The sequence below is a fragment of the Rhyacophila brunnea genome, unplaced genomic scaffold (genome assembly GCF_057557595.1).
Source record: "Rhyacophila brunnea isolate RB1 unplaced genomic scaffold, BYU_Rbru_1.0 scaffold_2, whole genome shotgun sequence".
NCBI classification, from domain to species: domain Eukaryota; kingdom Metazoa; phylum Arthropoda; class Insecta; order Trichoptera; family Rhyacophilidae; genus Rhyacophila; species Rhyacophila brunnea.
In genome coordinates, this window is record NW_028232859.1 from 28,509,451 (window position 1) to 28,532,866 (window position 23,416).

General features: G+C 30.3%; 1 protein-coding gene across 2 annotated transcripts in view; it reads left to right on the forward strand.

Moving 5' to 3' along the window:
* Positions 1-2,350: 2,350 nt before the first annotated feature.
* Positions 2,351-23,416, forward strand: part of wry (delta and Notch-like EGF repeat containing weary) — a 252,245-nt gene continuing 231,179 nt past the window's right edge. For both annotated transcript variants that reach the window (XM_085946683.1, XM_085946684.1), the window contains exon 1: positions 2,351-2,630. The gene's annotated coding sequence lies outside the window, so the exon portion shown is untranslated. The remainder of the gene's footprint in view (positions 2,631-23,416) is intronic.

Sequence of the window (23,416 nt, forward strand, 5' to 3'; positions counted from 1 at the left end):
ATTTGTCCTAAATTATTAATACATATAATTGTCAAGTTTATATGATTCGACAGAAAATTTAAAAACGTGGTATATAAAAAGTTCTTTTTATCTTGTAATTATTTAATTAAAAGCATCCAGTAACGGGTACATTTCATTTATATCTACATAATATATAAGTTAGTATCTGTAATCTATATAAGTGACTCCAATAAGATTATTTCGATAGATTCACGCAGTAGCGAATAGCAAGTAATGTGAGTAAGCTCGCGTAATGATGGGCATGGGTGCACGTAAGAGTGGGAGCCGATAAACTATTGAAATCCCTTGGGATTGACGTTTCAACTGGATTTGGAAGCGCGTAGATATTTCATAACTCGTTACTGAAAGATAAGCTATTACAGTATCTATTAACCTTAGTATAATATTAGGAGTGGATATAAAGCGGCGTACCAATGTGAGGCATTTGAACAATGTTAAAGGATATTTTTGTTTGTGGGGTAGGGTTCATTATGATTTTAAAGTCGATATTGCGTTTTCAAGAGATTTGACGTTAATTTAGTGGCAATTTACGATCAGCGTTATCAACTTAGCGTTTTTCTTGACAGATCGATAGACATCATCTATGTAGTAGCTTGTAAAAATATTATAACATTTTTACTATCGTTTCTGATGTCTCCAATAACTTTAAATGTGTTGAAAATAAACTAGATAGTTTATATTATATTGGAAAAACATTTTGCTGACCTTCCAGATAATGAAAGTAGGATGATTTCTTTTGACTGAAAAAGCTAAAAAAATACTCTTGACTTGGACTTCCGAACAACATTTTATAAATTTCTGCGTGAAAAAATGTATGGTCAAAAATGTTATTTTAATTTCCTATTGACCCATATTAATGATTGGGAAACTCTTTAATTATGATTTTATAATAACAGTGGCTTATTATAATATATATACTGCAGCAGTATGTTATAGGTATGTCGATCATATGTTTTCAGATGCAAAAATGAAAAGAAAAAATGTAAATTTTTCAGTTTACAAAAAAAAATATTTATTAAAAAATCTGAAAATTGGAGGGGCCATGTCTTTATGTGCGCTAGTCAATCGTTTTTTCTGTCAATTATGAAAATTATATGATGTAATAAACTCCCTAAATGCGTTGTTATGCCCAAGTGCATTTACTTACTTATACATCTCATTATCATTTTAGTAAACATAAATCATAATGGAAAACAATTAAAATAAATCTCGCTAGAATTTCAAATTTCTCTCTTATTTTTTTAATCTGAGATAACGAAAATTAAATATGCTTATCAGGTTTTCTCGCAAGCAGTAAAGAAGTTCGTTTAGCAACGCAAATTATTCCAATTAAGCTTTTAATTATCCCCCTAAAGCAAACATTTAATTTTATCGATGGCATTAAAAAAGCTCAACAACAACAAATTCGCATTCTTGAAGTGCATGCATTCGCAGCTTTCGAACGTCCTTAGAGGGTGAGCTTAACGCAAACTAAGGACTCTTCCCACAGAGCTTTTGCAAATTACGTAATTCTGCCTTGGGTTTGCGAATGCATAAATTGTCTGCTCGGGTCAAACAGAAACACTTCAACGTATTTTGTAGAATTACCATAAATTTCCCGATCGCTGTACCTAATGATAACGGCATGTTATGATTGTTATAAAAATATTTGTCTTTTTTTTATATATTTGTATGTTTCAATATAATTGTAGTTTGACAAAATTCCTCTATATTTAAGATTTTAACATTTATGAAAAAAAATAAGCATGTATGTAAGTAATTAAGTAAAAGACCTAAATTTACATATTCTGTCTAAGCCTACTTTGCTAATAGTTAAATTATAGTTCACGTTGATTTGTAATAGTTTAGATTATTCAGTACCTTGATTCGGTGTGTACCTAGCCTCTTATAATATTGATATTTTATATATTAGTTTATAATATAGAATCCGATTTATTATGTTATAAAATTTAAATAAAACAATTTACATAATTATGCACTTAATAAAAAATAATAAATTTATTCATTATTATTTAAGCATAGTGTATAAAAAATAAACTTATTAGTGACATAAACATAACATTCTTAGCTGAAGAAGTGTTATTATTATTATTGATTAAAAAAAAGATTTTTTTTTTAATATTTATACTTAGGTAGTAGGTACTTAAATATTTTTTTAAATCATTATTTTAGTAAAATTATTGTAATATTAAATTATATTAAACTCTTGTCGGTCGTGTAATTATGTTAATTATTATAAAGTATGTATACAATTTTAGCAATTGTATACATACGTTTTCATGCTTTTAGTCGTACAGAGCATGAAAATCTTCGAATATGAAAACTGAGTTTTAGTTTGCAAGAGGGTTCACTGCATCGGGTAAACATCGTAGCAGGCTTTCCCGCGCATGTGCGTCAGGGGGTGGGCGAACCGGGGGATGAGAGGGCAGTTGATAGAAGGGAGAAGAGGGTTAGATCAGTGTTACGGAGGCTGCGGCGCCGTGCGGACACGCCTCTTTAGACCTCCCAACCGCTCGCGGATCGTTAGTGACATTTGGAAAATTATATATCGCAGTGACAGTGACTAATCACACGTGATTTTTTGATTATCCGAAGTTAATCGAGCGCACGTAAGTCATGCTGTCTGATTTATTTATTTTTGTTGCTTATGTACACGTGACAAATGATCTTTACGGTGATGTGAGTTTTTTCGACAATATTCCAGGCCGAGTCGCTCAATAGAGCGAATCTTTGAGATATTATAAGAATATGTTGCCGATTCACGGATTATGCTTTTTGCCTTTGTTCCTGCAGCTCAATAAATTCACATGTTTTTTGCTCAGTGACCTTTACGCAAAATATGTTATATTACACATCTTTACACCAAAATATATACTATTTTTAAATCAAACAAATCAGGGCTAGAGCGCATGTTGTTTTCAGAAACGCAAGTACATGGATATTAATATTATGACGAGAATAAAACTTTACCAACATGATCAAAATAAAAGTTTATGAAAATATGCAAATCAGATATTTTATACGTGTATTAAATATGAAAGTACTTAAGTACCTACTAAAGTTGGGTTATAGTTCAAATAATAACAACTACAATAAAATAAACATATATAATAAAATTATGGTCTATATCTAGATAGATTTGGGATATACATATTGTTATTAATTGAACTGGCGTTTACGTACTAGAACTTCATTATAATGGTTTTGAAACAAGTTTAATGAACGCATATTATTACAAATATTATGTATGCGTATTATAGAATATTAGTGATAATAATATTATATTTATAGATAGTTTGAATTTGATGAATGTGCAGGTACCTATCTGAAAAGCTATCGAGAGAAATATTTATTTATTTTTGAATTTTATAGAAATAGACAGTTTATGTGATACTTTTATTTATCATACAGTCGAAATGATTTATCAAAATCATGTTTATAGATATTTATAAGTATGATAATTAATATTTATATATTATTCATCACCTGTTTATGAGGTATCTTAAAATTAAAACTTAACCCAACTCTGTGGAATACTAAGTAGAATTAATAATTCAATCACACTTCACACACGGGCGTTTATTCCACTTGACATGAAGTTGGCCAAGACGACAGGGTCAATTAGAAAGCCTCTTATAATTAATTTAAATCGGGGTGCGTTTGTGGGGAGAAAATTTGGCCAACAAAGTCTCAGCAACTTGACAAAGGCTCTTAGGAAGCGGGCAGGCTCTATATTTATTAGTGTGTTCTGAATAACAAGTGAAAGCTGCTCGTGCATTGCTTTAATTTGCTTCACTTTGTATTTCACTGAATTTGTGTATTTTGGATGTGAGAGAATTTTACAAACATAGCGGCTTCTGACAAATTATAAAATCTTTACCTCCAAACAATAGATTCATTCGTCTGTACCTCGTAATTGAAATAAAATAGCACATGCACATATTCGGAAATATTATTTTTGATTAGGGTTCATCAAAGTGATGCTACCATTAATTATTTATATGTGATAAATTTTAATATATGAATTAAAAAAAAAATCATGGATGTAGGTATTTAGTTTGTTACTTATTGTATATCAACTTTAAGAGCGTCGCGTCTCAGATAGGTGGGACAATATGCCAATACCGTTGGTTGAGTAAATTTGATACGTTGTATTTTTCAATCAACGTGAGTACTTGCTGAATTTATTATGTACAAGAGGTTGAGCGAATGAAAAACAAGAAATGTTATTACAACGAAGTCTTTTGAGAGATCTCTACACTCTGGGGGACCATATGGACTACATAGTACATAGTCAATACATACGTAAAGTAAAATTATCATGTTCGATCCCAAACAAAACATATTGGTCTCCAGTGGGTCTATTCTATACTTATCGAACGCTAAAGTGATAAATATTATCAAATTTAGGGTAGGTTTGTATCAAAATATTAGCACTTATTGTAACAATTACACGAAGTTGGTTTTTATTGTTGCAATAAAAACCAACTTCGTGTAATTGTTACAATAAGTGCTAATATTTTGATACAAACCTACCCTAAGTTTGATAATATTTATCACTTTATCCCTTTTGCGGTCGATAGGTATAGAATAGACCCACAGGAGTAGGTACACATATAAAATAGTTGATTGAATAGATTATATTATTTTTTATTCATTAGGATTTTTATTTTCGTAATTTTCGTAACATATTGATGTCAGATATAACAAATAAAATAAATATAGGTAATAATAATTAGGTAAGTACATTAATAAGGTGAAATACTCGGAAACATACCTATTACAAAAAAATATTTGTTCCGAAAGGAACTCAAACCTGCATCCATCGAAATACATTGAAATATGCGATGGATACTGATTCGAATACCACTCGGTACAAAATAAATATTGTTCATAAATAATTTTTCTAATAAGTTTATTTGTGAAGTTTTCCTAATTATGTACTCGTATGTTCAATGACTTTGAAATCCATTGAGTATTGTTCATTTTTTTTTACTAAATAATTTCATATACCTATTACAAATTGTATATTATGTAAGTTATTACGTATGTACTAACCTACGTTATTTTTGAAGAACTATGTTATGGAGGTATTCGATCCATGCCATGCTATCGGTTTATCTTCAGTTACGTTCCCATCTGGCAGGCTGGTGATTGATTAGAGGTTTAATAGTGACAGATTGTATTATTTTATGTGACAAAGTGTCATAATCCAGTATCCATATGTAATAATACTAATAATAATTACTCAGTCAGACATGGCACTGAAAAACAATATTAATTTAATGAATACATTAATAATTAATAATGATTATTTTAATAAATTAAACTAAAATAATTACATCGAAATAAAAAAATTTCAACACATTAATAAACAGACATAATAGTAGGTATTTGAAAAAAGGGTATATTTTTTAATGAATTCTTTGCAATAATATAATAGTGACAAAGATATAATTAAAATTCAATATAATTCGGTAACTTATACCTAAATTTACTCTAGAATTAGTTAGAAGTATCCAAAGGGATGTCTTAGAATATTATACCGTTTTAATAGTATTAAATTGTTTCTGAAAGACACGTTATATTAGTATTAACGCTGGCTACGGCAAACTACAAAATGTTCACTTTACATAGCTGTGAATTTTGATTAAAATTTAATTACGCTGGATTTAGAGTAGAAACTCGTTATTTTTTACGGTTATTATGGATAATGTTTCCCTACGTAACGTAAGATAATTTTAAATAATCATACAGCGGTTTAGTTGTAAATCGCAATTACTAACTAATTATAATTTGACTATATTATGCGGACATACTCACTTGCAGAGGTAACTGGTTCATATTAGAGTAAATTAGAATCTGAATTTCGATAAAATTGTTGATAATTCGCGTTTATTGATAGTTTTTTTTTTAGAATTATTAATAACCATGTCCTTGCTTTTTCGTACAAGGTGGTTTTTAGTAATTTTGGACAATCACAAACACCCAGGCTTTGAGAAAAACACATACATACCGTGTTCTCACCGGGAATCGAACCCAGAACTCTTGGGTGGAAGGCCAGTGCCTTATCCACTGCACCACGAGAGCCGCCTGTTTATTGATAGTTATTTCAGGGAAAAAAAACCCACCCTCGAAATGATCAAACGATGACGTTTAAATGATGGATTCACGGCTGTCAATATTAATATTAAAAAAAATAAATAACGGAAACTGTGTTACAAACCATTATAATGAAGTTTTGGCACGTAAACTATATTTATACAAATATTTTGTAAATTATAATCGAATTATTTGATTTAATCATACGACCAAACATGCTACATACAGTATTATACTAAATATTGTAATTGGTTCTGATAACTCCTCTGGTCTGGATTCAGTATTGGGATGCTCAGGGGTTGGGGTTTGAGTAGTGGGACATGGATCACATAATTCGTCAAATGATTATTTTCCGACTGCCTTTCTACAAGGCATGCTTACTTTTCACTCTCTTGAATCTCGTCGGTCTCTTCTGCTCCTGAAACACTTTTGCCTATTATCGCGAGGGATGGTTTCCAATCCTGGTATCCTAATGAATGTGAATTTACATGGGCCTGTCAACTACCTACGTGGATCGGAACTGTTTCCTCGTGTCAAGCCTATCAGGCACCATTAGCGAGTGGTGCAAGATTAGTAAATTCGCTCCCGAAAGACATAAACATTTTCAATGATGTATTTTGCATTTTGTTTTTGAAACTTTATTTTTCTGTATAGAATTGTATGTTTTTTGTTTCCAAAAATGTTGTTTTTCTGTATAAAATTGTACTTTAGTATGTTTTGATTTTATTTTATTTTTTGTTATTAATATTTTTTTCCCTATATTCTCTTCTTCTCTCTTGTGACGGTAATATTTGACTTATAATGTAAATCTCATGTTGTGTACGTCTTGAATTTAGATTTGTTATGTCCACAATGTTTTGTATTCTTAAATAAATAAATAAATAAATAATTATTTAGCAGTAAAATTGAAGAAACACGGGACTTGAAATTTGATACGTTAAGTTAAGATATGTTAAGTTTATTATTATTGACACAATAATATTATCCGTCGGTATATTTATAAAGATTGGACAATTAATTACACTACACACGTGGCATACCTACATACATTCGTCAGAGGTTGGTACAGGGACCGGTGGGCGCGTTATTATAATTATAATACGATATTTAGGTATTGTTACTGTTTACACTTTATAACAAACTCTACCCTCTTGGTTCGTGGTGCGTTTTACTGACCAAAAGATTTAAGACTAAAATACTGTATTGCATTGGGGTAGATTTCTAGAATCTTCTCCGACGGCTCGGCAGTAATTCTCGTTAGGAATTTTTGTAAATTTCTCGAGCAATTCTAAGGTTGAGGTGTATTTTTCTACATGCAAGGAATGTGAAACTTAAGTATTTGCTATATAAATTACAGATTTGTATTTAAATTGTTTTGACTTTGGTTTTAATTATTAGATGTAGACTTTGGGCATTCATTATAATATGGTGTTTTATAGTGTAGGGTGGATTTGGTATTACTACATATTCATACCTACTAAAAATAACAAATATTAAAAATATCATTTACATATTTAATAAATTTTAATTTACATAATATCATGCATACTTACGTACCAACGTCTAATTATATGGCAAAAATTGTTTTAATTATTTTGCAATAAATAGTATTAAGACCGTTCAAGGTTATTTTTGGAATAAAATAACTATAAGAATAATACTTGTTAAGGCCGTAAAACTTTACTAGCTAAGTAAGGTATGTTAATAAATATAGTTATTTTGACAGGTGTGCGTGATATTCTTGATAATGTTCTAAATATGTAATATAACTAATAGTTATAATATGTATATAATTAATGGTATATTAACATGGCATACATATTAAATTGATTTAATATTCATTTCAATCGATATATTAAATCAGAAAAAATGAAACAAACAATTCATTGATTGGTACATTGGTGCATATTTTATAGCCTGCTTTATGTCAAAATACACAGCAAGGTTCAGTCACTGTTGGTCGAAGGCTTTTGATCGCTGCCGTTTACTTCGCCGAACGCGATGAGTTCGTCGATCCAGCGGGCAAGTCCGCACTGTGTAGTTAAGTGTCACTTGGATTGTTGGTGGTAACGTAGAACTACATTACCATTGCATCAGTTTGTTGAATATAATAACGTAATACAGCTCTTAAGTATAAATAATAATATATTCTAAATATACAAAAATTGATTCATTTTATCTATTAAATATCTGATTGAATAGTATTTGAGAACTGACATTCTTAATTAGAAAATAAAAACTTAAATAATATATTATATAATGATATAGTACTGTCATATATTATAAAAATTCTTATGTTTTATTTATCTTCTATGTTATGAGTGTAACTTGTAAATATTTAAATTGTCATTCGCTTAATGTAAGCTCCGGCGAAGCTTTCGATATGGGTCGACCAACAGTACTTACCCTTTATCACAAAACGCGTCACATTTTATTGTTTTCTGTGAACGTATTTGTTTTCATCTCACGTATGAGCGTATACGTACTTCATAATGTTGTTCTTCAAACGGAAAACAATTTTCATATACGAGATTGCTGCCATATTAATGCACAACGCTTAATATATTCGACATTTAAATTGAGTCATCAATATAAGCGTGAATATTGAACATACGCATATGAAATAATTAATTAGAAATATTTCAGTAATAAGACATGTCTTACAAAGGCTTTCATGTAACATCTTTGTTAGAAAATTTAGCATATACTATGTAGATATACGTTTTTAACCCAAATCAATTAGTGTAAACTGTCATTCTGTCGTTATTTCTTTTAATTATTTAATTAATCACGTTGTGTTCTCAAAGTTTGTCAAAATTTAATAATTTAATAATAATATTAATGTATCAAAAATCATCATCATTTTTACAAAATAATTCTGCACCGCATACCAAAGAAGTCTGAGTATAATATAAAGAATGATTGGATATTCGTTTCACATGTTTATCGTCGTATCCGTCTACTCCCAACTGTATAAGTAATATAATAGGCAATGCGACGGAGCATCCCTCATAAAGTTCACAAACCTAAATATTTTTCTGTGATTGATAATGTTTATAATCTGGATACACTTGAAGATATTCATTGGGTAATTATACTTGTATACGTATTCTGTTATATTTCCAACTGTATCTTCGCGTCGAGCGTATCAGGCGTGAGCTACCAACGCTGTACGACTCGCCAACGCACTGCCTGAGTACCTATATAAGTAGCCTCTATTCAGTTATGATATAAGTGATTTATTAAAAAATCAGTTATTGAACTGTAAATGTAATTTTTCATATATATACTTATTTCATTTCATCTATAGAGATAAGTCGATAGCGATATCACTGTAATTGGCTTGATCTTGCTATTACTTAGTCAAATTCGCTAGTTTCATATTAAATATAATTACTTATGTAATTACTAGCATGTATCAGTATTGTTTTATGAAAGTTTCATGTAATATTTATATTTATTACCGATATTTTTATTATGTGACCTATTTGTGTGTGTATTACACTGCTGGATATATTACATTTATTTTTTTATTGGGAGTAAAAGTATAAATTATTAAGCATCTATTATACCTACTTATATATGTATGTCTATATTTATATACTATGTATACTATTTTTGTTAAATCAGATACGGAAACAAAAGATTAGGTACGTAAGAAGTATTTTTTTTGTAAAGCTTGTAAATGCTAAATATTCATACACATGTACTTACTGTTCACATTGAAAAGGCTAAAAATTGTATTTATTATTTGAATTAACTGATGGTGTTTAATATTATATTAATTTACATTAGATATAGAGTCCGAAGCTTTCACGACTAAAATAGTAATTAAATTTAATATCTAGATTCTAGAGCATTGGTCATTGGTGTATTTTAGGACAAGTAGGTATATGTACCTATATATTATATTTAGATTAGAGTAAATCTATATTAATTTCAAAGAAAAATACTGGTTCATTTTTGGTATAACATGTTAGGTTACGTACACATATTTAAATCGAAAGTTTTACATTTATGTAATATATAATATTATAATGTTGGTAAGGGTTTTCTCTACAGTGTGTTTGTAAGCAGTTTACCTCGGTTCATTTCAAAGTCAACTTGAGTAAAATTAATCTCGGACCCTTTAGACACATCTCTGGAACTAAGTAACTCAGACTTATTTAGTTTGTTAGCTAGTCAACACGTTTGCAATATTAGCATTTTGTCCAGTCACGAAATCACAAAACGAGTCCAATTCGATTGTTTTTATCTTGAGTTATTTTGCGTTCAGCTCACGTATGCGTCGGTACTTCATGTCCCGCTGCGAACGAATAATAAATTATTTTCATGCCAGTGAATGTTTGAAACGGGTAGACAAACTATTATACTATATTCGGTAAAAAGTTATAGGCCGTAAAACAAAACGAAATTGTTCTATTAAACCTCCGAAGTCCAGATTATACGCAAAAAGCACAATGTTTTGGACAAAGGAGATTTATCTCATTTATGATTTCATACAATTTATAACGTGTCATAATATTTAAAGTTATTACTCAAGAGAAAAATCTAAATTAATAAATCAAATATATTATATTCTCAAAGAAACATAAATAGAATGATTATTTTTTTAAGTAGGTCACGTGATTACAAAATGTATAAAAAAATAATTACATAAATAAATTAATTATAACGTAATATACCTACTCACCAACATTGATAACTTAGTCCAGATCGATTTTTTAAGTATATCGGCATTGAAAAAAATGTTGACATGAAATTTATTGATTTCTATTGTGGAACTCAGCAGATCTGACGGCAGTAATAATGTGATACACACAACAAGCCAATGTGTTTATCATTTTACCAATAGTTTACTTGGAATCCTTCCGGTTTCTCACCGATTCGTTCCATTATATAAAATTGCCATAACATAATAAAATCTATTCACTTTACTATATTGCCCAACATACACTACTGTATAGGTACCTATTAATAATTCATGCTATTCTGAATAAAAAGATATGCGATTTCTTACAACTATCATGTAATCTCAAAGACTATACGATAACCGAATTATGCATTCTATACTCTATCAATTTTAACTGTTTATTGATTCAAAAGAAACAAATTTATCGAAAGCATAAAATGTGTGTAGGAAAACTCGTAAGAATGCTTCTATCATCTCGATGAAAAGAGTAACGGCTACCTAGTACGTCATACAGACGTCCCACGGGCCATAGTGACCGCTGGGCGTCAATGTAAAGGACGTCGCGACGCTCTGACGCTACACACAATTTCAGACAGTGATACCGGGCAACGGTATGAAAATCTCATTAAAATAGTCATAAATTACGTTATTGTTAAATTAAAAACAAAAAATGATAAACTCCAGTATATTAAAAGATTATATAAAATATCTCATTTGTTTTAATTGGTTTTACGTTACGTATAAGAGTGGGTAAATATATGTGTGACCGTAAATTTTCGTGAAACAAGATCTATTTGGAGGGAATTTATGTCGTAGCTCGTAGCCGTAGATGGTTGAGGAGTGGTGCTACGTCATGAAATGGATGCTGCGCCAACTTTTCTAAAATGTTTTGAGTAATTGAAAAACGTTACAGGGCATTTCGTGTCTTCTTACTTTTAAAAGCTTCCACTTTTATAAGCATGCTATGGACGCCCAGATTTTAAGTAATATTTTGAACAAAACAATGCACTTGGTACTTATAAATTTAAATATTCAATATATAAAATCGTGAAATTACTATTCAGTCGTATATTAAGACACCAATATTAATGAAATAACAAATTAAAATGATGTTTGAAAAAGTAGGATAGCGAACTATGAGTGTACTGAATATATGGATTATAAATGATTGTTATGTTTAATTCAATTCTGTGAAAACCATTTAAGTATATAATAATAAAGAAAGAGTATTTACAGAGTTCTTTAGCTTTAGTTATATAATAGAAACAATAATTTAATTAAGTGAAAAAGTACATACTCGTATTAAAAATGTAACATTTTTAAACTACGAAATTTCGCAGTCGTCGCGACTCAGAGTTGATGTGTGAGCACGTCATTTTTTTGTAATGGCGTCGGAGGAATATATTCTCAAATCGTGTAAAGATGACTAAAAAATGTTCCGCATGTACTTGAAAAAGAAAACATGTCAATGAATATACTATTATTATTACGAATATAATAATAAACATAATATTAAAACAACGCATGTTGAATCTTTATGACAAATTATATTTCGTACTGCTTGCGTCATTTGCACAATCCGCGCATCGCCTAGTCACGATCTTTATAGACCATGCCTCAGCTGAAACCTACCCTTAACATAAAATGAGCAAGATGTAAAATAGGGGTATAAAATCTATAACAAATATAATGATAATAACATATTGTGTTATTATAATATAATTTCACACCATGTATAAAGTAAGTTTCAAGAATAGAATGTCTTTTAAGACAGGTATCGAATTGTAACTTTTCCAGTTACTTGATTATTATCTTTAAAAACTTTCAAAAGTCCAGTGCTAAAATACTACAAATAATCTGTAGACAAAACAAAACTTACTTATGTGTTGAACGGAAATACTGTCAACTTTCAAGAAATGCGCAGAGTAATTGAAAACGTAATACAAGACTTTTTGAGATAAGCTGCGAAACCTTTTAGTTTTATATAGAAGGCGGCGAAGTTGAGACAATTTCAAAAAAACGTTCAAGTATACATACATAACGAATTTTCCAGCGAATATATTTATTTTCAGAAAGCATTCACGAGTATATTAAAATTGCACCTTGTTGAGCTTAAAATATTTCTCTTATTAAAATTTTCAAATATGTTACGGAACGAAACGAGAATTTCTGTCTACATTTTTTATAAACAAATATTCATCATATTGTTTCACAAAAATAACGTATATCTATGATGTTATGAGACATTTTTTTACAAATTTATTTTTATTATAAAATATAAAGCATAAGTAATTAAATTTAAAAAATATTTAAGTCTATTTTTTGTCGATATTATTACATAGTAAGTCAAAATGTGGAACCATCTGTCATGGTGGCATCTGGCGATATCATTATACTCACGAGCTCTATATACTCTGAATGATGTGATGGCGTTGACAGATTTTTCAAAACGCAATATCTTTGGCCGGAAACGTGACACGTTTGTATGAACAAGCAATGACAAAATGTCTTAGCTTTTGTGGTCCAGAGGAACAACGGAGAGCAGAAAGGCCACGGCTTTGGTGGCGAGATTGCCAACAAAGAAACTTACGACTGGCGTATGGGAGTGAAGGACCGGGAAGAGTCTTGAGGCTACCAAGATTCAGCATTTGGGATGTTTTATACCTCTTTTTAGAGTAATGTATCCTATCCATTTACATTTATTATTAAATTCATTATAAATTTTGTTTCAAATATACTGACATACATTAGTATAAAAAATACAATGTTTAATTTCGCGACGATTTTATTTAGTAGGTACCTACTCGAATCAACATAAAAGCAAGAATATTTTTTTATCATAGTCAATTCTGTTAAAATTTCAAAATGGCTTAACCTAATTTTTCATAATTGACTTAAATATAATTCGATCGAAAACACATTGAATTATTTGACCTCTTAATTTTCTTTGATAAAAACATGCCAAGAAAGAATAAACCATTTTCCAGGAAACGGACAAAACCATTTTGTTGAAAACAAAAATAATACGATGCCTTACGGAAAATATTTACATTTTCCGAACAATCTCGGTTACTTTTATTAAAGGTTCTACTTACCTTTTGTTTTCTGTAAATATTATTGTTCAGTGAAGACTTAATAAGGATTTGTTTACTTTTTATTTTTGAGACTGCGTAAATATGAACAAGTAGGTCCCATAAAAATACCCAATGTTGGTGTATTATGAATAATAATTGAAATATGAAATTTTTGGTTATTATGAAACAATTTCAATTACTTAAACTTTAATAAAAAATATGTTTTTTATACATGTTAATATAAAACATTTATATTTTTTTATTTGTTTTATGTAAAAACATAGTATCACAGAACTGTTTGAAATGACATTGAAGAAATTATTATTTACGTAATACGGAGAATACATTTATCAGTGAATATGAAAAAGGACTAATAATTATTGAATAACATTTCATGTCACATTAAGGAAAATGTATGTTAAGAATTTTATCGGTCAAAAGCCCGTAAGCATTTAAATAAATAAAAAAATATTTATTCCGTAAATTCCATAATTATTTATTATATTTACAGATATTGTCAAAATAAACTCTGAAACTAAAATCAGTTATAAATATATGGCGTTGTTAAATTATACATTGGCTATTTGAAGCATATTATTCGACGTCTAGCGGAACTATAGCATTGAAATTACACATATTCACCTAATTACATGAGTCAATTATTGTACATAACAGGATATTATGCTGTCAAAAATACTGAAACACCATTATTTATTAGCAAACAATTTCTTCAGTATTTCCCTCATACAATTAGCCAAAATTTTATATAAGTATTGAAAATATCATTTAATTTGTAAAAAAATCTACATGTTATAAAACGTACCATGACTAATTACATAAAATGATTCATACCACCGAATGTGGGAGGCTCGTATATGTTGGTATTCTTTGTTTATTTGTTTCCCACGCATAAATGCTGTGTCCCAGTTTTGTATAAAAATGATTTTATGATGATATTTGAGATTAAAATATTTATATCAGCTAAAAGGAAAATATTTGACACCAATAGATCTGTTGTAAAATAAGCCAGAGATACGACTTCATGCGTTGCAGGTTAAAGAAACCATTTTGTACTCTTTTGAGCAGCCGAACTCCCCTCCACTCCCACTCACCCTTTAAATATATATTCAAACTTTTTGACAAGAATACATTTTTATTTCGCGTGACTATAAAATATATGCGAAGAAAATGTATTTTCTTTATATACTTTGAAACATTATTTATTTATTTAAACATTTTTATTTATTTATCCGGTTAGTAATATAATGATGAATGAATGAATACAGAAAGATTTATAATTTGAAGATTTAGATATATTTACTAATACGAGAATTCACATATAGGTTTTTATCAAACAAATTTTTTGCATCGATATTAATTTAATATAAAAAATGATTAGTTACAATTATTAATTTAATAAGAAACGTTACATGAGAATACTGACTTACAAAATAATTGCAGTCATTTATCTGGTATGATGTGCCTTTGTGGGAAATCTTTTTTTTGGGTACTATGGTCAAATCCCAACATAATAGCTAGAGAGGGATGAATGTAACTTGAAAGGAAGTTGCAATACTTTGCGGCTTACACGCATGAGATGAATTCAGAAATCATCCCTTGGAATATAACTTGAATAATAATAACGTCTTCAACTCCCTTACCCACACTTGACCTATTTTGGCTCTGACCAATTTTTGGTTAACAGATTCTGCGTGAAGACATAATTATTATTATAGGATACAAACGAGAATCAGTCGGTTTGATTTCGAGTGAATTAGAATTATTGTCAAAGTTTTACTATATATTATTTTAATTAGTAAAATTGCATTTGTTAAAGTTGTTGAGCATTTTAAAGCAATAGTATTTTTATTCATCTACAATAAATTAATATGTACCTATTAACTTTGATGTATTATGTGGACGTAGCCAGTGATAATAAAATGATGCTCGTAAATTTCCTTCTAAAACCTAAGACGTTTGGTTTTATCAGGGTCCGGTCACATAAATCTCATTATTTAGTAAACAGATAAACACAGATAAACATGGTTGAAAAATGAACTTTAACAAAGTTAAATAATTTTCATCAACTAAATCTGAGCCGTTATACGCCCAGCTTTAATCAGGTGTATCCTGAGGTCCATAACGTGTTGTAACGCACCTGCACCTGTAAATATCTTAGGAGCGTGGCCCCCACATCCTGAAACGAGTACTCAGGCAACGATGTTTGCCGGGGCCGCCTACAAAGGCTAAGGGCAGTGTGATGCTCTACAGCAATGTTTCCTAAATGGTATTCTGCGGAACTCAACGGTTCCGCCAGGTAAAATTAAAAATATTCCGTGTATTTTTAGTGATGTTTTGTATTTTTAAATAAACGCACTTGAATTATTGAGTTATCGGTACTCGGTATCATTATGAAGCACTGATCGCGATCACCTTTTGTGGTAGCCAAAACATGGGACCCCTCATCAGATTATTGAATAAATAGCCAATTTTTATTAAAATCAAGAAATACTGAAAATAAAATATAAAATTCTACACGTGAATTATCATTTTAGTATGTCATCATTATATCACAACAAATTGCTACATAAGATTTCCAAAGAATTCAATAATTTAACGATCAAAAAGAAAGAAAATAATGAATAAATATTATTCGTGCCATCTAATTATTTTAATAATAATATACTATGTAATCATCTAGCTCGTCCTATGATGCCACATGTATTTTTTTTAAATGCAGTAAAATTATTACTCGTTATAGGCACTTGTTATAGCAAGCAATAATAATCATCATTGAAAACCTGATTACATGTCTTATTCTGCTTTGCACATATTGTCCGCTAAATTCTTTTTGTAACAATAGGATAATTATAGCGTACCTATTGCAATAGGGCGATTATTACAGATATTCTTTAACCTATTGTGAAAAACGTACCGATTTTAATAATAATATTATGTACCTATGTGATGGTGTGTTACGGTATATGAATGTAGTATATTATGAAGTATGTACCTACACTATACAGTATATTTTACTATACGGGGCATGACTGTCCTTCTGTACTGATATGTCGAACAGAATGAGTAATTTTATAAAATGGCATACATCGATCAAATTGTCGAAACAAACATTAATAACTACATAGTTTTATAACTAAATATGAAAATATATATTATGACTAAAGTAAATTAATTTATACTTAATGTAATTTTACAGTTATTTTAAGGTGTAACATCAAAGAAAACACAAACCAGGTTAGTTAATTTTTTTTTTAATAAATTTAATAATCACGGTAGAAGTCGTGCAAACCAGTGTTGAATTCTTTGGTTAATAAAAATATAGTACATATATTTTACAAAGTTTTGTTAGAATTATTGTATTTCCGCAAAAATACGAGTATAATACGTGTTATATGTGGGTATATTTTTGAGTTGTTTTTGTAACCACTAACTACGAAATATTTTTTTTATGTTTTATAAAGTGCTAGAAGAAAAATTCCCTTACAGGTCTTTCATCCAGCTAATCGAAATTTTTCTCTCAAAATTACGCGTGAGAGGTTTTTTTAGATTTTCAGAAGTGCCAATTATTTTTTTTTAAATTTGAAAATCAAATTTAGGTATTTATTTAAATCTTCAGCCCCGTCAATCGAATATTTTCCTTTGATATTTCCAAAATTACAGTATTTTGTCCCACTATACATAGGTTGCCAAATGAAGAATTCAGGGTGCTGCAACTGTCCGATTTATGTTTTATGCAGTTTTACAATGACTACAAAAAGTTATGATGTGTTTGTTTTCGAAACGTATGTATCTAGCTGATGTCATGTTTATATTGTTAGCATAATTCATTCTTGTCTCAGAGACGCATATCCAATATTATATTTTTTATAAGGACTTTCTCTTATCAGCATTCATTAGGTATAATAAATAATTTGTCATCATCTGCATAGCTCAATAATAACTGATTTATATTTTAAGAATAACAGATAAACTAATGTGCGAAATAAAGTGGTATGCTTTTTATAAACTGTATAATATCACGTATCTCCAAAATTTTATTTCTAATTATGTGCCTACTGTCTTGGCAAATAGGTACCGTCACCTCGCCATCTCCCCTACTCACCGAAGAATGCCATGGAGGAGAGGTATCATTATCTACATATTATACTATACAATATAATATGTTATTTCCAAATCGTTAATTAACTCACATTCATGCAGTTTCGTGAGGCTTGGAAAATTGAAGTGGCTTTGAACAAGCATTTCTTAGAATATTATAATTAAGTAATATGTATTTGATTAGTTCCCACCCACATCTCGATTAATGATTATATTTAATATTAATTACATATCCGTATAATTAAATCGCTTGGGAAACTGTATCACTTGACAATGTCCGTCTAAGTGAACGAAACCTATCCTTATGTTGTATATCTAATAAATTGCGAGGATTAAGTACCACTTACTTATATAATAGTTTACAGAAACGTATTATAATAATATAAATTTTCGAATATTGCATTGTCAGACTTTGTAGGTAGAAAGTGGTGTAAAATAATGTGGATATCTGTATTGTTTTTCGATATCAAAAATATCATTTGAAATGAATATGCAATGGTATGATATTTGAAAACTAGGGGTGAGAAAAATGTATACGTTATTTATTTGGAATTGGCAATATTCAAATTCTGTGCAAACTGCCATTTTAGTCGGGATCAGGGGTCTCGGAACGGATATGTAAAAAGAAGAACGTTGAATGTCTTCATTTAGCTGAAATTTATTTTAAATTTTGATACATAAAATGACTTTTTTATTAGGTATTTGCTGATCTGGCGAGTCTGATAGCATCCGAATGATAATGTGTGAATATACACCTTGTTATGGAAACACTGCTGTATTCATACTGTATTAAATATATTGCTGCATTATCATTTCGTTTTCAAAATTCTTTTTGTCACTTAAATAATTTTCTAGACCAATCTTTGATATGCATAATATGGTTTCTTTATTAAATAATTATCAGTATAGAATCAGAGGAGATCGAATAGTTCCAGAGGTGGTACGGGGTATTGATGGGTCATTGGGTAATAAGAAGAACGTTTTAACCAATCACGTATCCATAATGCTATATAGACACTCACAGTGATACATAGTCGCAGATTATAACTATTACCTATTTCATTATAATAAATACTTTTATTATTTCACTTCCAAGTTGTTTTTTGAAATTCAACAATCATATTTGAGGTTCAATAATCACACAGCTACATAAATATGTTAGGGAAATAAAAAAGGACATATACAATTTCATAAATAGATGATATAAAAATAGAATTTTCCCGGAAGGGCTGGGAGGCACTGAAAAAAAATCTTTAAAAATGAGGAAGCTGAGTTAATAAACAGTTCATGTTATTATCAAATAAAAAAATATATATTAAATAATATGTTAGTGTTAGTAATATAGAAGTGTATTTTTTATCATTTACAGAACATTTTACAGATGATTTATTACAATAAAAGTCAGACATTATTGATTGTCAATATTATATTTTCGAATCCGCTCTAGACATTTTTAAAATTGACTTTTTCATAATTAAATTAATATTATATATATTATAATATTATTATTATTATACTAGCTGATCCGGAAAACGTTGTTCTGCCATATAAATTATTTCTAGTGAATATTTTGGTTGTTAAATAAAAAATAACGAATGTATCGTAAGTATGTGGGGATGGGATATATGACAGAAAGAGAAATAGAGTGCTGTAGACGATGACCGCCGATAAAAACAAAAAAACATCAACCATTCATTTTCTCAATTCAAAATGAGTAATGATGTTCATAATGAATGAATTACCTGTGACAGGATCTCGTTGTTTAATATTTATGCAATATCCGTCTTGTCCCTTCCAGAAAATAAGCGGATATTGGAGAGCGTCGTATGAACGGTGTGTGTCAGTGATGAACTCCAGATTATTGTTTCTTCTTCGAATCACGATTTCTCGCGTCGATGTGCGGTCGCCAACCATGATTCCAGCAATGTCGTCAACAACAGGCGCATTGAATCGACGCACGTGATCTCCAGCTGGTGTTTTATCAGGATTGATGACAATAGCGTGATTGTCACTTTGGAATTCGTGCATGTGTGCTTTGAAGAATTTCAATAATTCATTGTGCTCATTCAACAGGGCGTCCAGTTCGCCGACGATGCGCCTGGCATTAGGCGAATTGAGGCTATTGTAGCCGCAACGTGCATCCACATGATTGATGTCCTCACCGTCCATAAAGTAGATTTGTAAAAATTTATGTGGTTCGTTTGGCATTGGCAGCAATGAGCCTACTTTGTGGTATACTTGGCCTTTGATTTTGAACGTAGAATGGAATTGCTGACCCTATTTCTGTTGATCCTAACGAAGTCATTTGGAAGCATCAATTGAATGTGCGAATGGACTTCAGGAACAGGTTTGAATCTGGAACCGTGCCGATGAGCAAGCCGTTCAATGGTTCTGGTGGTATCTCAATTTCTGGTAGTTGCACTTTTACTGATGCGCAACACATCCCGGCTGACTCATGTTTGAATTTGAGCGCATGACAATGGGGACATTCTTTGTCCATAGCACCAATCAGCACTTTCGGATGAGCGGAATATTCAATATCTGGCTCGTACTCGAATCGAGACGAAGGAACGAAGCGGATGTAAATGTTCGATGTACTTGTTGGCGTTGTCGGTCATTTGCTCTGCGTGTGTTAACTACGAACCGGCGCGCTTGGCTCCGTTCCAATTGTCGTTGTTGATTTCGTTCAGCTCGTGCCTCTTGTGATTGGAATGCATGCAATTGCGACATGCTTACACGCACGTTTTTGTTATCTTGTTGGATTTGTTCGTCTGTTCTTTCTGCTCTACTATTTGGCATGTTTGTTGCTTTATTCGTTCGACGGCCCAAATGGCCCCCCTTGCGTCTTGATGGCATTGTGCACTGTAATACACGCACATAAAAATAGATAAATTAAAATAAATCGTACAAAATTTTGCACGCACTGAGTTGTGATATGCCGAATGAAATGTCAAAATGACGCGACGCTTCTCTTGAATTCTTCTCGGACGTAGCGCCATCTGTCATTCAACAACATAAATAATTTCGTTCTGTTTGAAATACGAACGACGGTTAAATTTGTTCATACAAAAATAATAAAATCGCGATTAAAAAATGGGAGGGTGGGGGTAGGAGAGTGAAAATTTGGGGTTATAAGTATTTTTTGATGCAAAATAATAAAAAAAATACAAAAAGAAATTTTCAAAAAAATAAAAGAAATTTTTTTTTGGATAGAGATACCCTAATCACCTAGCGCAGGGGGGGGCAAACTTTTTGGATGGCGGGCCAAATTAAAGAATTCAAAATGAGCGGCGGGCCGCAAGTAAAATACCATTTTTAAATATACACTATTTATTATCACGAAAAATAAACATTACAAAAAAAATAATGAGAAGAATGAAACTGTTGTACCATTTTTGAACATTTTTTTTAAATTCAGGTGTTAATTTTGTAGTTGATATTCTCAAAACTGCTTGTAAATGAGCATCGGAGATATTTGATCGTAAAGAATTTTTATTGAGGTTCATGATCGAAAATGTTTGTTCACATATATAGGTTGATCCAAAAATAAGTTTTTCTTGCATAATCTTTAAGTTGGTCGAATTTGTCTGAATTAAGGGCATTGTAAAATTTGGAGATTTCTTCGCGACGATGCAATTCTCTTAAATCAGTGTCACACTGCAGATCAATAATCTCAAGTTGCAGCTCTGTCGGCACACTATCAATATCTATGGAAATCGATGTTCAACGTAGAAAATAGTGATTACATAGTGTGAGACGAGACGCAAGGAAGACGTACTGTGATAATACATTTACGAAACAACAAATTCTTCAAATTTTAATCTATTGTCAATATTTTAAAAAAATATATATAAAAAAGTTATTCGTAATCAGAAGTACAATTAATGATGGTGGGCCGCAAAAAAATACCCGGCGGGCCGCAGTTTGCCCCCCTCTGACCTAGCGGTATGAAATATACTTGTTGACCTATTCTCATAAATAACAAATATACATAAAAAAAATTCATAAAAATTGGTCGAGCCATTTCGGAGGAGTTCGACCACAAACATCTTGACACGAGATTTTTATATATATAGAGATTAATATATTATGTAATATTATATTAATATTATATATAATATAATACTACATAATTAATTAATTAACATAATTAAATTAAATTATTCAACATTTACTTGCAACATGCGGTATTTATCATCATTTTCTGTCAGTAAGTATGATGAGAAAATATAATTTCTATGATTTTTTCATAAAACTCGGCGACTCATATAATATAATATATCAAAATGAACTTTAAATTTAATAATAACATTTGAAGCCAGCGCTCTCCTTCTTAAGTCAACAAATCAGTGATGTCGTGGTCTCCCTCATTCCCTTTTAGCACTCCTCCACTAAATGTGAGGCCAATTATATTTTTGGGATCAGTAAATAGTATTATTTTTAAAAAGCATTATTAAAGAACTTAATAATAAACTTCACAATTTTATTATAAACCACCGAATAGATTTTAGTGTAAGTTATCTTTTCAAAATACGAGAAATATTTTTTTTTTGATGTTGTCGATCGCTACTGTTCGTGGGTTCACCATCTTTTCGTGGGGTCATCTTGTTTCTCGGTTCATTAACTCACCACGCTCTTCTTTCTCATTGTTCGCGCTACATCATCTCGATATCAGACGATTATTTATGGAAATAGACGCTCGGCGATGTGATGACTTCCTTTGTATCGCAGCGCCTACTCTGTCGCCATATCTCGACAATAATAGTAGTATATAATACAAGAAAATATTGCTCTTTGTCAGTAACATACCAACATACTATTGAGCTTACAGCTTTCGCTGGACGGCACTTTGGTTTGCAATCGCTGAATACCAAATCCAAGAATTCCACTCAATTTGTTGATTCCGAAATACTGAAATTGAAAATATTAGATTTACAGGATTTTGGGATTAATTTTTAAATTCATTTTATATAACTTATTTAATTGAATAAAATTGTTAATTAAAAATACATTAATTATGTACTCATTGTACATAATTTTCTCATTATTTAAGGAAAAAATACAACCACGATTACATACTATTATTAACTTGTTGGTTACTTTAATAAATAATACATAGTTTTGTAATATAAAAAAATTAAATAAATTATAAGCTCTTTAATATGACTATACAATATGTTTGTTTTTATTTGGCAGTTCTAAAAGTTATAGAATAGTGCATTCATCGCCAATGTAAAATGCTGATACATATATAATATATACATAATTCTGGGAATCGCGGTAATGTAGGAAATTGTGACGAAATTAACTAGCGATTATTACAATTCTCACTGAAGCGCTTTCTAATTTGGGTTAAAGAATGTTACATTCCTAAAGTTTGTGAATTATTCGTTAAATATTTTTTTAA